Consider the following 14327-nt stretch of genomic DNA (forward strand, 5'->3'; position numbering starts at 1 on the left):
TTGTCAATATAGCACTTATCACTACAGGGGGATTGTCCATAGAGGTAGAAGTAGGAGTTCTTACCAACCTACCAGAATACATTATCATAGGAACTGATAATCCCTAGTTTGTAGATGTATTACTACAAATGATTAAAAAAACAGTCCCATTTCCCTCATGAGGTTCCATCCCTAAAACCTCCTTTTCCCACTCAGGATACACTTATGATATGCCATGGGTCATTGATCGGAATTTTCGTGCCACCCAATAAATAACACCACATTACAAAATGCTTTGCAACAAACCAAACAAAGTGACCACCCTTCTATGCAATCTTATGCCTATTTCCAGATACTTATTGGCCTTTTATACTGGATATGGGATAAAGATGAGCCCCCACAATTGTTGGTTCTGCAACCTTTCAGGGATCAAATAATGTCTTATGCTCACAGTCATTTATTAGCAGGACACCTGGAAGCAGAAAAGACAATAAAAGAAGTATTGTGACATTCTAATTGGCCTGGTATACTAGCACAAACAAAAAAAACTATTGCCAAAACTGTGAAGTTTGCCAGAAAATGAACTCATTTTGACATCCTCATGTTCCCTTAAAACCTCTACCTATTATAGCAACCCTGTTCGAGAGATCTGAGATGGGCCTTGTTGGACCCTTGCCCAAATCCTCAAAGGGCTACCAATACATCTTAGTTAGTGTGGATTACGCTAAACGCTTTCCATGGGTCCTTCCCCTACAAAGTCCCAAAATGACAACGATAGCACAGCATTTAGTAGAAGTATTTTCATGCGTAGGATTTCCTAAGTGAATCCTCACGGATCAGGGAACCTCTTTTCTCTCAAAACATATGCAACAAGTCTGTAAACAACTTAACAGCCACCAGATAAACACCTCTGTCTACCACCTCCAGACAGACAGACTGATGGAGCGTTACAATGGATTCCTAAAGTTGGTCCTAAAGAATATGTTAACCCAAGAAGGAAAGAACTGGGACATGTATTTACCTCTTGCCTCTAAGTACTTTGAGGGCAAGTCCATTCTCTATTTGAGTTACTAAATGGGCATAAGCCTTGCACCTTTTTTTGAGATAACTAAAGAGTGGGAAACAGACAAAAAAAAAGTGGCCTTCAATCTATTCAAGTATACCAACCAGTTAAGAACCCATATAGAGAAGATTCATGAGCTAGCACATACTAATTTAGAAAAAAGTCAGAATATAGAAAAACAAGTATATGACAAAGGTAAGAGATGGCGGTCCTTTCAGGTCAGAGACTGGGTGTTAGTTCTTCTCCTGACATCCATAAAAAAACTAAAGTCTGAGTAGCAAGGACCTTATCAGATAAAATAGAAGATTGGTAAGGTCACCTAGAAATTACAACTACACTGGGGAAGGGAACAGACATTCCGTTTAAACCTGTGAAATAAATGGTTGTGGCCACCTCCTAAGAACATCCACGCCACATCCCCTGTCTCATCTGCCATAAAACAACCATCCATCAATTAGGCTCTTTCAACGGAATAAAAAGAGGATCTCATACAAAGGCTACAACCTTTTCCCAAGATCTTTTCTGATCTATTGGAGCAACCTCCTTGGTCGAACATGCAATAATCACAGAAAAGGGTGTGATTGTTAGACAAAAACCTTACAGAATATCCCCTGCCCATAGGGACACATACAACAAGAAATAAAACAAATGGTTCAAATGGGTGTCATTGTGCTGTCCCAGAGCAACTGGTCTTCCCCTATTGTTCTCGTCCCTTAACCGATTGGAGTATAAGGTTCTGTATCGACTTTTGTGCGATTAACAGGCTTTCTAAACTAGACTGGTACCCTCTTCTCCGAGTGGATGAATTCATCGAGAAATTGGGTGATGCCTGTTAGATCACCATAATAGACATCACTAAAGTTATTGGATGGTGCCGTTATGGCGGGAATGCCAGGAGAAAACAACTTTTTCGACACCCCTTTGGTTTCTTTCATCTCACTGTATTACACTTTGGGTTACATGGAGCCCCTGACACTTTCCAGTGCCTCATGAACATTGTCCTGCAGCCGCATCAGTCTTATTCTTCAGCCTACCTAGATGACATTGTTGTCTTTAGTAAAAACTGGGATAACCATCTTAGGTGCCCCTCAGAACCGCTGGACTGCATATAAATGCAAAATAAATCCAGAGTGGGATATAACAAAATTAAGATCATTGGATACATCTTAAGAAATGGTGTCATCGATCCCCAGTAAGAAAACGTCAAAGCCATCACTTCCACATCCTTCCCAAGAAAATGAAAGAGAAGTCCAAGTCTTTCTGGGTCTTTTAGGCTATTATCGCAGGTTTATCCCACAATTTGCAGCCACTGGTAGCCCCATGACTGATGTGTCGTAAATGAAGGCCTCTAGTTGAGTCTTCGTAGAACCATCCACCAAAGTGGTTGAGGCTTTCAACAATTTAAAATGGGCCATGACTATGGGTCCAGTCTTACAGTCTCAAGACTTTGGGAAGGACTTTATTCTCCAGTCAGATGCCTTGGATACAGGCATAGGCGCTGTTCTCTCTCAGTGTAACAATGAAGGGTTGGAACTCTCAGTATTTTTATTAGCTGCAAGCTATTTCCTAGAGAATGTAATTATCCTGTAATCAAGAAGGAGTGCCTTTCTGTCAAAAGTGCCATTAACAAGCTATGATATTATCTGGAAGGGAAACCCTTTATTTTGTACACCAATCATGCTCCTCTCACTTGGCTGAGTTGAATTAAAGGATTCAACCCCCGTATTCTGAGGTGGTTCACGGCTCTTCAGCCTTTTCAGTTTGAGGTTCATCATAGACAGGAAAGCTGCAATACTGTGGCTAATTACCTCTCTCTTTACCTGATTGGGAAAACCTTAGGGAGAGAGATGTGTCATGATATGGGAGACACCGTGGATGACGACTTACCGGCCAATCCCCCTTAGCACACGTCATTGCCGTCTCCGATCTGTCGCTCTCATTGTGCTATTTTGTTACAGACATTCTGAGAGATGCAGAGCCTGAAATTAGATAAGGTCAGGCATAAGGCGTTATCAGTATCGAAAACGGACTAAAGGCCCAGACCAAAGAAAAAGTGGTGGAGCCCCACGAACAGGGAGGACACCAGCAAGAGTTCTGGGGAAGGAGAGAAGAAGACTCCGATGACACCAGCTTCAGGGAAACAAAGTCAACCTCGAGAAAAATAACTTAAACTGAAGTAGTCATCCCTGGAAGATGTCCAGAAGTGAGAAAGAAATCTTTTTAACTAAACAGAAGTGAGAAAGACCTATGCCACGCACAGAGTGCTGCAGAGAGATGCACTGCCCAGCCACGCTCCTGGAGGAGGGTGGTTTACACAGGTCCATAAGCTATTTACAGAACGTTTTGGGGGTTGTGAGGTTGGGAGCAGGTGTTCAAGAACTGACTCACAACCAGGTGCGGTTTCAGTTTGCAGGGAATAGCATTTTATTTTCCTTTGTTTTCTTTTGGTGGCACAGTGGTCCTATTTCTTCCGACCTCACTAGGAGTAATTTGTTTCTCTCTTTTGTGCTAAAGGCTCATATCTCTAACTCATGAGGATGATGTTAATTATCTTACTGATCACAGTATAGGTGAAGTTGAATCTATCTGGTGAAGGTCCCTCCCTTCATCTCTCCTTACCACTTCTACCCCCTTTTTGTACCAACACAAGACTCATTGCCACCATAAGCCCAACACTTACCTGTGTCCCTTCTCTTCGAGGGAACTGGGGGTCTAGGCAAACGGGAAACATCTAAAGGAAAAAAGAAAGAAAATACAATTTCAGAATCTGTGGAATTACGTTTTTCTCCTCCCTCTGCACTGTTATCTTATATTCTGTGAAAAAAAGCCCTTCATGTATACCCCTAAAATGGTGTCGCTCATTTGTCTCATGATAGCAAGATTGATAAAAAAAGAGGGAAAGATTACCAACACTGCAGAACATATATGGACTAGAGTAGAGGTCAGAAAAAGTCAGCTACCAAAAAAGAAAACCATGTACTATAAGGATAAAAAAGATAATGCAGGGACAACAGGAATGAAACAAAAATGTAATCCGTTGTGCTTTCCATGATTGGGTATGTATTCCATCCTCGTTGCCACATGGAAGGAAGACGGCAGGTAAGGGTGTCAGAGAAATGTTATGTCTCACCAGCAATGCCAGCCTCCAGGCAGCAACTTCCATCCTGGCACACAGTACGAACATTCTAATGCCCCAAGATTCTACCTTAACCCCACAAAAATCAGAAAACCCAACATTAGGGAAATAATAATAACAATAATAAATAATGAGACTTACTGGGTTTAGCGGAGCCCTTAGCAGTGGTGCTGGTGGTCGGTGACTCCTGCTGTCCAGCTTCTCCTGGATCCTCAATGTCCCTCTTCTTGCCCTTGTCTTCTGATTAAGAAATGAATATTAAAAAAACTGATTTTGGTCATCTCCACAAAATTATTATGACAGGCAAACACAGTCACATAATTGTACTTCTCTGAAACAGGTCACCTATAGTGCTAGTTTAAAGTCTATTGACTATAGTTGAGTTGCCCATGCTAATCCTAAAATCCCTATTCCAAATTTCCTTAACAAAAACTACATTTGGAACTAATGCATTGCAGTGAATGATCTTTGATTCTATTCCCATTTCTCAACCCCCTTGATGAGCCAACTCAGTCTCCTTTTTATGCAATGCAATGCAAACATGAATATTATACTTAGCTATGAAATAGCTTGGAACTGTATAAGCTACATAAACAAAGTCACAGAGAGAACACGCTACTTTCTGATCTCACTGATTCACTAAAGTGACAGGAGGATACTCTGCAATGGTTTCTTAATTAATCAGCCAAAGCGAGCCCCAATATTGAGTATGATTAGGTAGTGCTAAGCCCCAGCCTAGCAGAAACTAGAAACAGGATCGCGTAATAATATTCCAACGTTAACTAAGTGTAATTTACCTCCATGCTATACAGGAAAACAAATGTTAGCATTGTACAACATAAACACAACAAATAATCAATGCTCACCGAGCCCTAGAATCCTGACGCCTAGCAGGTTGAGCAGGTCCTGTTCTCTCTCTACAATATCCGCACAGCAGTGCGTCAGCTGCTGGATGGTGCACTGAACCTGGTTGGAGCATCACACACAAGAGCCCACCCTCCCCAGCATAGCTGAGACTCCCACAGGAGGTATCTGCTGCAGGGTCTGCCACTTGCTAACAGCATGGAGAGGAGGTGGCCCTTCATAAAATAAAACAAGTGTTACCATCTCCTTCACGCTAAAGATCGCCTAAGGCAGCACACCTGGGTGGCGGTGCTGCCTGCAAGGAAGCCATCCCTATGCCATGGCATTGTGTGGTGTAGAAAAGAAAGAAAAGAAAGGTAAAGGAAAGAAGAAATAAGAAAGTAAGGGGAAAATACAAAATACAAAAAGTCACGAAAAACACCAAAAGAAATTCTGAAAAATGTCAAATACACAAACACACACTAATATAAAAAATAAAAATGAGGTGTAGATATGTTTTAAATAGAGAGGATTAAAGAGATTAAAAAGATTCTAAAAACAGACCCAGCACCATAACAGAGAGCAGAAAAACAAGATGGCTGCACCTATGTGACCCGTGCGGTGCCATTTGTGCGTGATTTCCACCACGAGGACGCACATGAGAACCGCTTAGTGCTGTTCGCATGCAATTTGTAATGCAAGGATAAACTGTGTATTGCTCATGGAACTCCATGAAGCGTGATGGAGTTTATTAGCCACTTTGCGGAGTTCCGCCTAGCAGAACGCTGCCCAAGCCTAAAAATAATACAGCAAGGGATCATCTTGCTCTTCAATTGGGATAGGCCATAGCACTGCGTCGTTCCCAAAATAAGAAAGGAAAAAGGCCACAGCTACAGGTCGGACCATGATATTTAGATGGCACTGCTTCATAAAAATAGTAAACTTACTACTATCTCTGGTAAAGTGCTCAAGAGGAGCCAAAGGAACGGATATGGGAGTAACTACATTAATCTGCACTCAGGAAGGTGGAAATATAGCGTTTTTATTTTACTGGTTTTGTTTTCCCATGCATCGGAGAAGGAAGTGCCCTGGGATCATCCCTCTTTTGCATGACTTGTCCCTGTAATATAGACATGTCTTTCCTCAAAGCACCATCTTATACCTAAATGGTTGCTAACACAGTGATAATATGTTAAAGTGTCATGTTCTGTGAATCCATATTGCCTTTTGCAAAGTATCTTGCTTGAGTTTGGCTTCTCTCAGGCAAGAGATGCAAGCCTTACCTTGTAGCTTCATAATTTAAATCATAGAAATGATATGGACCCACTTCCGCTATACCCTACCTTTCCTCTACTAGAGACAGTACACTACAAGAAATCTGTCGAGCTCAGGGAGATGGGCGTGGTCAGCTGTAGGTCTGGCTGGCATGGAGTTTTCTTCTGGTGCTCTGTTGTTGAAGCTTATGTGGAGAAGGGAAAATGTTAGTGAATGGATCCTGCCCTAAGGTACTTAGTTAGCCCTGACCCCCCCCTTGGGTGTGTGTGTGCAAACATGAACAAATTCTGTACCTGCGATTGTCTTTGGTAAATCAGATGACTTCTCTGATCCTTATTCCACCAGTAGTCAATATGAGGTTAGAAACATTTAAGGCCACTAAGAAACAAAATCAGAACAAGCAATTCTCTTCTTCATACATCACAACACATAAATCACTTTAGTCCAGGTTAATGATGGGTTAACGGTGCATAGTGTAATATTAATTCAGCCATTTGCAGTGATGAGCTTTCAAAATGCACTAAGTACAACAAGTTCAACAATGCTCAACAATGTGCTCTGTACTCACCCTGGTGTTTTTATAAGCATGGTGTTTCTTCACACCATTTCTTTATTCTCCTTAATGTCAAAGTTCAAAGTTAAGAGATAAAAGTTCCACGTTAAAGAGTTCCAATTAAAAGTTCCATGTGACTAAGTTTTCTTTGTATGAAATAATTAATACACTTTATACCTTGTGCAGTGTGTTGGTAAGTGTTTACTTTAATTCTTCCCTTGTTTTTCTTTATAGATGCAGGAGATATTGCCAACGGTGCGCTGAGGTGGAATGCAGTGAGATGCAGAAGCGGCATGCTGAAGCTGACTCCCATAACACAAGGATTATAGGTAAGTCTTTGGTTCTTCAGAAAATGGAGAATGGGAGAGAGAGTGATTCGCACTGTCCGCACAACTCGAGCTAAAGCACTGAGTTAGGCTTCGCTTAAAAACTAAAGCCACACCCAAGATGGCTGCCAAGACTTGCTAAACTCTTTTGAGGGTTCAGAAACGTCAACAGTGTGTCACAAAGGGCAGAAGCATGCACGTATAACACTGTAAACATACATTTCTACCAAGCGTGCATCAGTGCACCCAAGTTTACAAAAAATAAACATACAAAACAAAAGCTGGGGGTTTGGCAGTGCCACGGGCTTAGAATGTGACAGGGGCTAAGATCTTTTAATATACAAATTAGAAATGAGGCATATATTTGTGCAAGGGGACACTGATATTTACCGGTAGGTCACCATCTGTGAGGGTACCCATTACTGGTGTTTGTGGTAAATCAGCCAGTAAGTGACCCTGAGCACCCCACCTCTTTGTAACTCCTTTAGGGTGCCCTCTGAAAATAAAAGTAACCCTTAGGACACCCTAGAATATTTTAAATCTAGGACCCTACCCAATAACCGAAAACCTTCCTCCAGATTCACTAGGTATCTGGACGAGGATTTTAGGATGAAGCATGCCACTTGGAATTCTAATGGGTTAGAGTCCCTTTAATACCACAGGTTGATCCGCTTGAGAGACTAAGCATGGTAGGGCTCCCTCCTGTTGTTTTTGTATGGTTATATTTTTGGAAAGGTGATCAAACCCTGTAGCACTACTCACGCCCTCCTTCTTGAAATATAGTGAAATATTGAACTGCAACAGCTTGGATAAAGATCTGCATTTCGTTTTCCACAAAATCCACAGCATGGCCCCCTTGGGACCTGGTCCGTTGAACATACATAAAACTTCCTCCATCTTTTCTACCCCAATGTTATGGAGAATTCAATTTGCCTTAAAGTGAAAAAATGAATATGAATACATTATAACTGTGCAGATTTGCAGACTTTTTTTCACTTTGAGCACATAAAAGAAAAGGGATGCATTTCATCTTTCCGTACAAGAAGAATGAGCTATAAATAACTATGCGTTCCAAAATGTGTTTTCTAATTAGCAAAATACATAAATTCATTTAATATTTGTTGACTTGTTTAGTGCAGCCAAGAGAAGTAGATACTTTATTTACCAAATGGATCATTTTGGTGTGCTGCATTTGTTCTTATTAGTAGGCCACTTTTTGCTTTCGATGTCTTGACACATGGAGTGAAAAGCTGCAGGAGTGATTGCCAGTGGACGTAGCGACTGATTAAATGCATTTTGGTATGTACGAATTCCAATTTGCGATTCGGTAACATGTTACTGAATCGCAATTTGGAATTGTGGATAGATACCATTTCGGTATTTGGAAGTGGCGTGTTTAAGGCATCCCTTCCTAATAACAAATCGCAGCAGTATGTAGGAATGTTTTGCGACTGAAATACAGTCGCAAAACATTCACATTTTACCATCTACTTCAAGTAGGTGGTACCCCATTCGCAAACCGGATGGGGTTCCCAAGGGACCCCTCTCCCTTTGTGACTATTCGTAAATGGACCACCACCTGCTCTTGAAAAAAGGAAAGAAATCTTTTCATTTTTCATTTTTCGATGCAACCCATTTTCCTTTACGGAAAACAGGCGGCATTTAAAATAATAGAATGATTGTTTTTTTAAAAAGCAATCACAGAGATGGTGGTCTGTTGACCACAGCAGGCCAACATTCCTGTGAATTTAGCGATTCCTAATGGGCCACAAATTGCAACCTGACTCAGTAAAATTAATGAGGTAGGTCGATTTGTGACCCATTAGGAAACGTTAAACTAAACTCATGAAGTTTCAACATTCAAATAGCGATTACCTAATAGCGAATTGAGGAGAACTGCAATTAGGTAGTTACTATTGGAAATAATTATATATGTGGCCCTAATACTTTTTGAGACACTTTAACTGTCACCTTCTGTTGTTTTCTCTTGTGGCATAAAATCAGCCTGCCACAATATAAATGAGTTTTGGCTGCCAGTTAATGCGTTAACTAAATTGTGTTTTCATAGATATGCTCCAACTTGGTCTAAATAATTTCACAGGGCAGCAGTAGTGCATTTCTCTGGCAGTAACACATTATCACAGAAGAACATCCTTTATAACCTGCCCACTGCAGCTCTATCTAAGTCAAAAATGCCAACAGTACTGCTTTTATAGTCATTCCAGCAGTGGCTGAGCAAATGTCTGCCAAAGGTTTCTATACAAAGTAAGCCATTACACATTACCAACCCTTAAAAATGCGGAGCACACATTGAACTAGTTATTTGCTCATGGGCTAATGTTACTCATATTGTAATGATAAAACAAAATGTAATGTTAGTTCTACTTTTCATTGTAATCCTCTCCCAATATTCTTTTTTTTTCACAGAGAAGCATACATCAAATATAAATACAAAATATAATAATATATTAATCTTAACTGTTTCATATTCATATCTCATTTCCCCTGGATACTGTTTATAGGTATTTGCCAAAGCTCTGACTTCATTGGCTTTTAAATTACCACATAAATATTTAACAACAAATCACCTTTCTATTATTATTATTGCCATATTACAGATGTCCTTGAGATCAGCTAGTATCACTGAAGTCCATTCTAGCAATCTGTTCAGCAACTGGCGCCCATACTTGGGCACCTCTCCTGCTAACATTTTGATATAGGTTGCTATCCAGATGATACAGAGAGAGTAACATAGCTAGCCATTGATGGTGAGAGGGGGAATCTGGATTAAACCAAGCCATGGCGATGCATATGCATGCTGCTGCTATAGCCCCACATATAAAATGTTGCTTTTCCCTACCCTTAATTGCCCTCTTATCAATACCAAGCAGCATAAGCTAAGATATCATCAAGACCTATATTTGAAAGGGCGACCTTAGATGCATACTGATTCCTTCCTTAAAAGGCTCCAATTTAGCACAGTTGCAAAACATATCCCCTACTTCTGCCATGTGACTTCCACAGCGAGAGATGCTAGCCTCAGGCCTTTTCCCTCACCTAGCTCTTTTGTCTGGGGTCTTGTAAACATTAAGCAAGGTTTTGTAGTGCTGGGCCTTCAATCCTACTGAAAACAACACCGTGCGTGCCATCTCCAATGATTCCAGACAGCTTCTCCTTTTATCCCCCAGTCTCCAATTTCAGCTCTCTAATTGCTTGTCTAAATCATCTGCCATTAAATCACCAAGACCTTTATAATTTACCCTATCATACAAGCCCATCTGGTTGAATAGCGGTACCCTCACTAAAGTCATGTCCCCCTTATCTATTTTCAGCACAAAGTCCCTTATTTTCAAATGCCTGAAGAAGTCTCTTTATGCCAGCCCGAATTCAGTTTGTAATTCCTCAAATGAGTAAATTTGGTCCAGCTTAAATAGATCCCCTAGATTCTCCACCCCTGCCCCTTCCCAGCTAAGGAAATAATTATCGTGAAATACAGATGGATACATTGATGAGCCCCAGAGAGGAGTGTATTAACTATACCACCCAATTCTCAGCTTGTGTTTTACCTGTGCCCAGTTCTTAAATGCTGCCTCCAGTCCTTGAATTTAACTTTCTTGAAGTAACTTGGCTCAACTTTCCTTGAGAAGCATGAACTTGCTTCAGCCCCCAATAAAAACTTGTATATAGAAGTTAGTTCTTAGAGCTTCAATTCTTTACTCTCCCTGCAAGTGATCAAGACCCCATATGCTGTACAAATGCCGCCCCATTATAATTCCTGAAATTAGGCACTGTCCTACCACCCCTAGCCCTGGGCAGCATCAGAAATATTAGAGTCCTCCTCACACTCTTATACTCCAATATAAATCTACAACAGATCGCCTTCATTCTCCTGAACCAATATTGCTCATTTTACAAGGGGTTTACCCTGAAGAAATAGAGAACCTTTGGCAGCATCAGCATCTTGATTATATTACGACAACCTCTTCGATGTAGATGAAAATTGTTCACCTGAATAAAATCAATTTAGTTTTTTCTCTACATTGGAGTAAAGTTTAATCCCACTATATTTTCCACTCTAGCTTTTATATTTACGCTTGGATATAGATCATTATCAACTCTGCACTCGTCCTCCATTTGTTTTCCACTGTTGACAATTATTTGGGTCTTGCTCTTGTTCAGGTGGTATCCCGCTATTCTCCCATAACCTTTCTGCCTCTAACTCCTTAATAGGCCCTACTAGGTCAGGTATTACTAGCGCAATATCAATAGCATATGCCAATAACTTAGTTCTATTTCCATACACTACTAATTGGATTAATGAAGGCATTCTCCTCAAACCTTTTTATCAGTGGGCCAATGTATGATGCAAATAAGAGGGTTGAGCAAGGGCATCCCTGTCTCGTCCCTCTTGTTATCCAGATCTCCTCCTATTCTCTGTAGTTATAGTTTATGACCTGATCAAAGTCCTTTTCAACATCAAGTGAATCATGGCCATTGGATTCTCTAGCCCTCCAGCCATATTAAGCAGGGTAATTACTCACCTGATCTGATCAGTAATTTCTCTGCCTGGAATAAAGCCATGTTGCCAAGAAGAAAACATGTTGGCTATGACCCGACAAAAACGGGCTGCAAATATCTTTGAGTATATCTTTACATCAGTGATAATTGGTGATATGGGTCTATATGACCCTGGCTCCAATCGTGGTTTCCCCTTCTTCCTAAAAACCACAATGTTGGTCACTGTCCAAGGACTGCAGCCTTTCCTGCTGCTAAAGAGTTATGTGCTTGTTAGATTTCCTCTGGAGTAATTGGAGCATCCAGGGCGGCATGATCCTCATCATCAAGCCACCCTCCTTTTACTATATCTAAGTACTGCTCAAACTCTGCCACAGGGTGTATTTCCTCTGCCCTGTAAAGCTTCTCATAAATGCCCTTAAATACCTCAACAATAGCTTCTGGGGTGCTAACTACCTGCCTCTCCTTGGCCATTATTGCATGGATACCACTATGCACCTTATTCTGCTTTGTACGCAGTTCAAGTAGCTTACCCACCATTTTGCTGTATTCATAGCTCTCTGCCCTCTGGGCATGATAATTCTCGGCCGCCTTTATTGCATTGATGGTTTTAATGATCGCATTGACCATTGAGATCCTTTGGATGACCTCCTGCACTTCCTGCCCCTCTGTTATTGCCGTAGCAAGTAGAGCCTCAGGTTCACTTAACTCCTTACACATAGCCCTCATTTTCTGAGCCTGGGTTATCTGCATATGCAGGCTGAAGCTGAGGGTCTCCCCTCTAATTTCTGCTTTCAGTGAAACTCAGATGACCCCCTAGCACCCTCCCTCTGTTAATTTCCATGAAAGCTGTACTCCACTTGCTCATTTGTGCTTTATATTCCACATTGAAGATCAGTCCTGTCTCAAAAGATCAAGTTTGAGTCTGACCTCCATCTAGCAATACCTGCTTTTTATTGTCAGGGGGTTATGATCTGAGAATATCATTGGATGCTTCTCAATACTTGCTTCCCCAATCAATGCAGATGAGACTAACAAGTAATCTAATCTCATACATTTTTTGTGGGGGCCTGAGAAAAATGATTACCCTGGATTGGGGGCCTTCAACTTATGTCAAACATCTAGAAGTCCATGGTTCCTTATAAGTTGACACACAGCCCGATACACCCTGGGCTTCCTACCCACATAACCTCCCGATAATACTGTCCCTTGAACACAATCAATATCAATATTCAGATTTCCACACAGTATCACTGGAGTTTGCCACAAGGCTAACACTATGTCCAAATAGTCATTAGGTGCTGGCTTAATAAAATTAGAATATCAATACATCAAGACCTGGTCTTCAAGGCATCTCTTTTAAGAACAATTATATAAGTGGAGGTAAGGGTTCCATAACTTTTATCTCCATGTACACCCCTCGTATTATATTCCGAGGTAGTGACCTCCCACTTTAATGCCTTAAATTTTATACACATTTTGTATTTATTTATTGTTTTTACAGATGACAGTCACTGAACTACAATGCCCCTGGCCGGCATACAGGGGTGTAGCTATGAAAAATATATCGAACATCGATCACCTCAATCTATATACAAACTCAGAAAAAATGGTGAAATGGCAGGGTGGCCCCTTACGTGCGCACCACCAATAGAGCTTGCTGATTGGTACTCACCAGCTATGCACACTTGTTTCATCATTGGTAGCCATCTTGCCTTAAAGAAAAAGTGTCCAGAACAAAATGAAAAAAGTGCTAAGAAAACGTGAAGTGAATATATCACACACCACTAACACGACCATGTGAAAGTTAAAATTGAAATAAGTAGCACTTTAGCTGAAGTCAACTTTATTATTCACTTGTGCACTTATTCAAATTAAAAACGGTTGCAATTTATGCATACCGCTTCATACTGAGCCGACATGTTTCATTACCACTGCAATTTTTTGGGGCAATGTCATCAGGGCAGTGAGGTCGTCTAGCACCAGTAATGGACACTGTAACTTTCTTCTTACAGGGACATAAACGAGCCACAGTCCTTCATACCAGCTCTTCTCTTATGTCACTCATTGAGCAAAACTCCATCCGTGAGTCTTCTCGAAATGATTACACTCTGCCGTAGTGTCAATCGCCTACGTCTTCCGGAAGCATGTTATCTCAACCGTTAAAATTAGAACCATAGATGAAACAAATAGTGAAGCCTGATACAGCCATCTGACATTCGAGCAAAACTTACCCCCCCCCAATTTATCTAAGATTTTACGTTTAACCTCACACACATTTTTTCATGCCAAAGTTGCCACCCCACTCATGGTGGTTCCCTGCATCATATGATCCAGGAGAGTGTAGCCCAAGGTTACTATCAAGTCCCTCCTTGCCCCCTTTATACGTGTCTCTTGCAAGCAGACAAAGTCTGCCCTCAGTGATCTCAGCCCTTCTGCCACTCTAACCATTTTAGACCATTCTTTCAGCCCACAAACATGAACTGTACATAAGTGCTATTTCCTTGCTTGAAGCATTCAAATATATGGTAGGCTCTCCACACTCTGCATTATTATCTTAGGTATTTCTCCATTCTCATCAGCCATTCTAGCTCCTAAGATCCATAAAATGGCAAATGCCATTGACCAGTGCTCTTT

The sequence above is a fragment of the Triturus cristatus genome, chromosome 12, assembly GCF_964204655.1.
Source record: "Triturus cristatus chromosome 12, aTriCri1.1, whole genome shotgun sequence".
Lineage (NCBI taxonomy): Eukaryota > Metazoa > Chordata > Amphibia > Caudata > Salamandridae > Triturus > Triturus cristatus.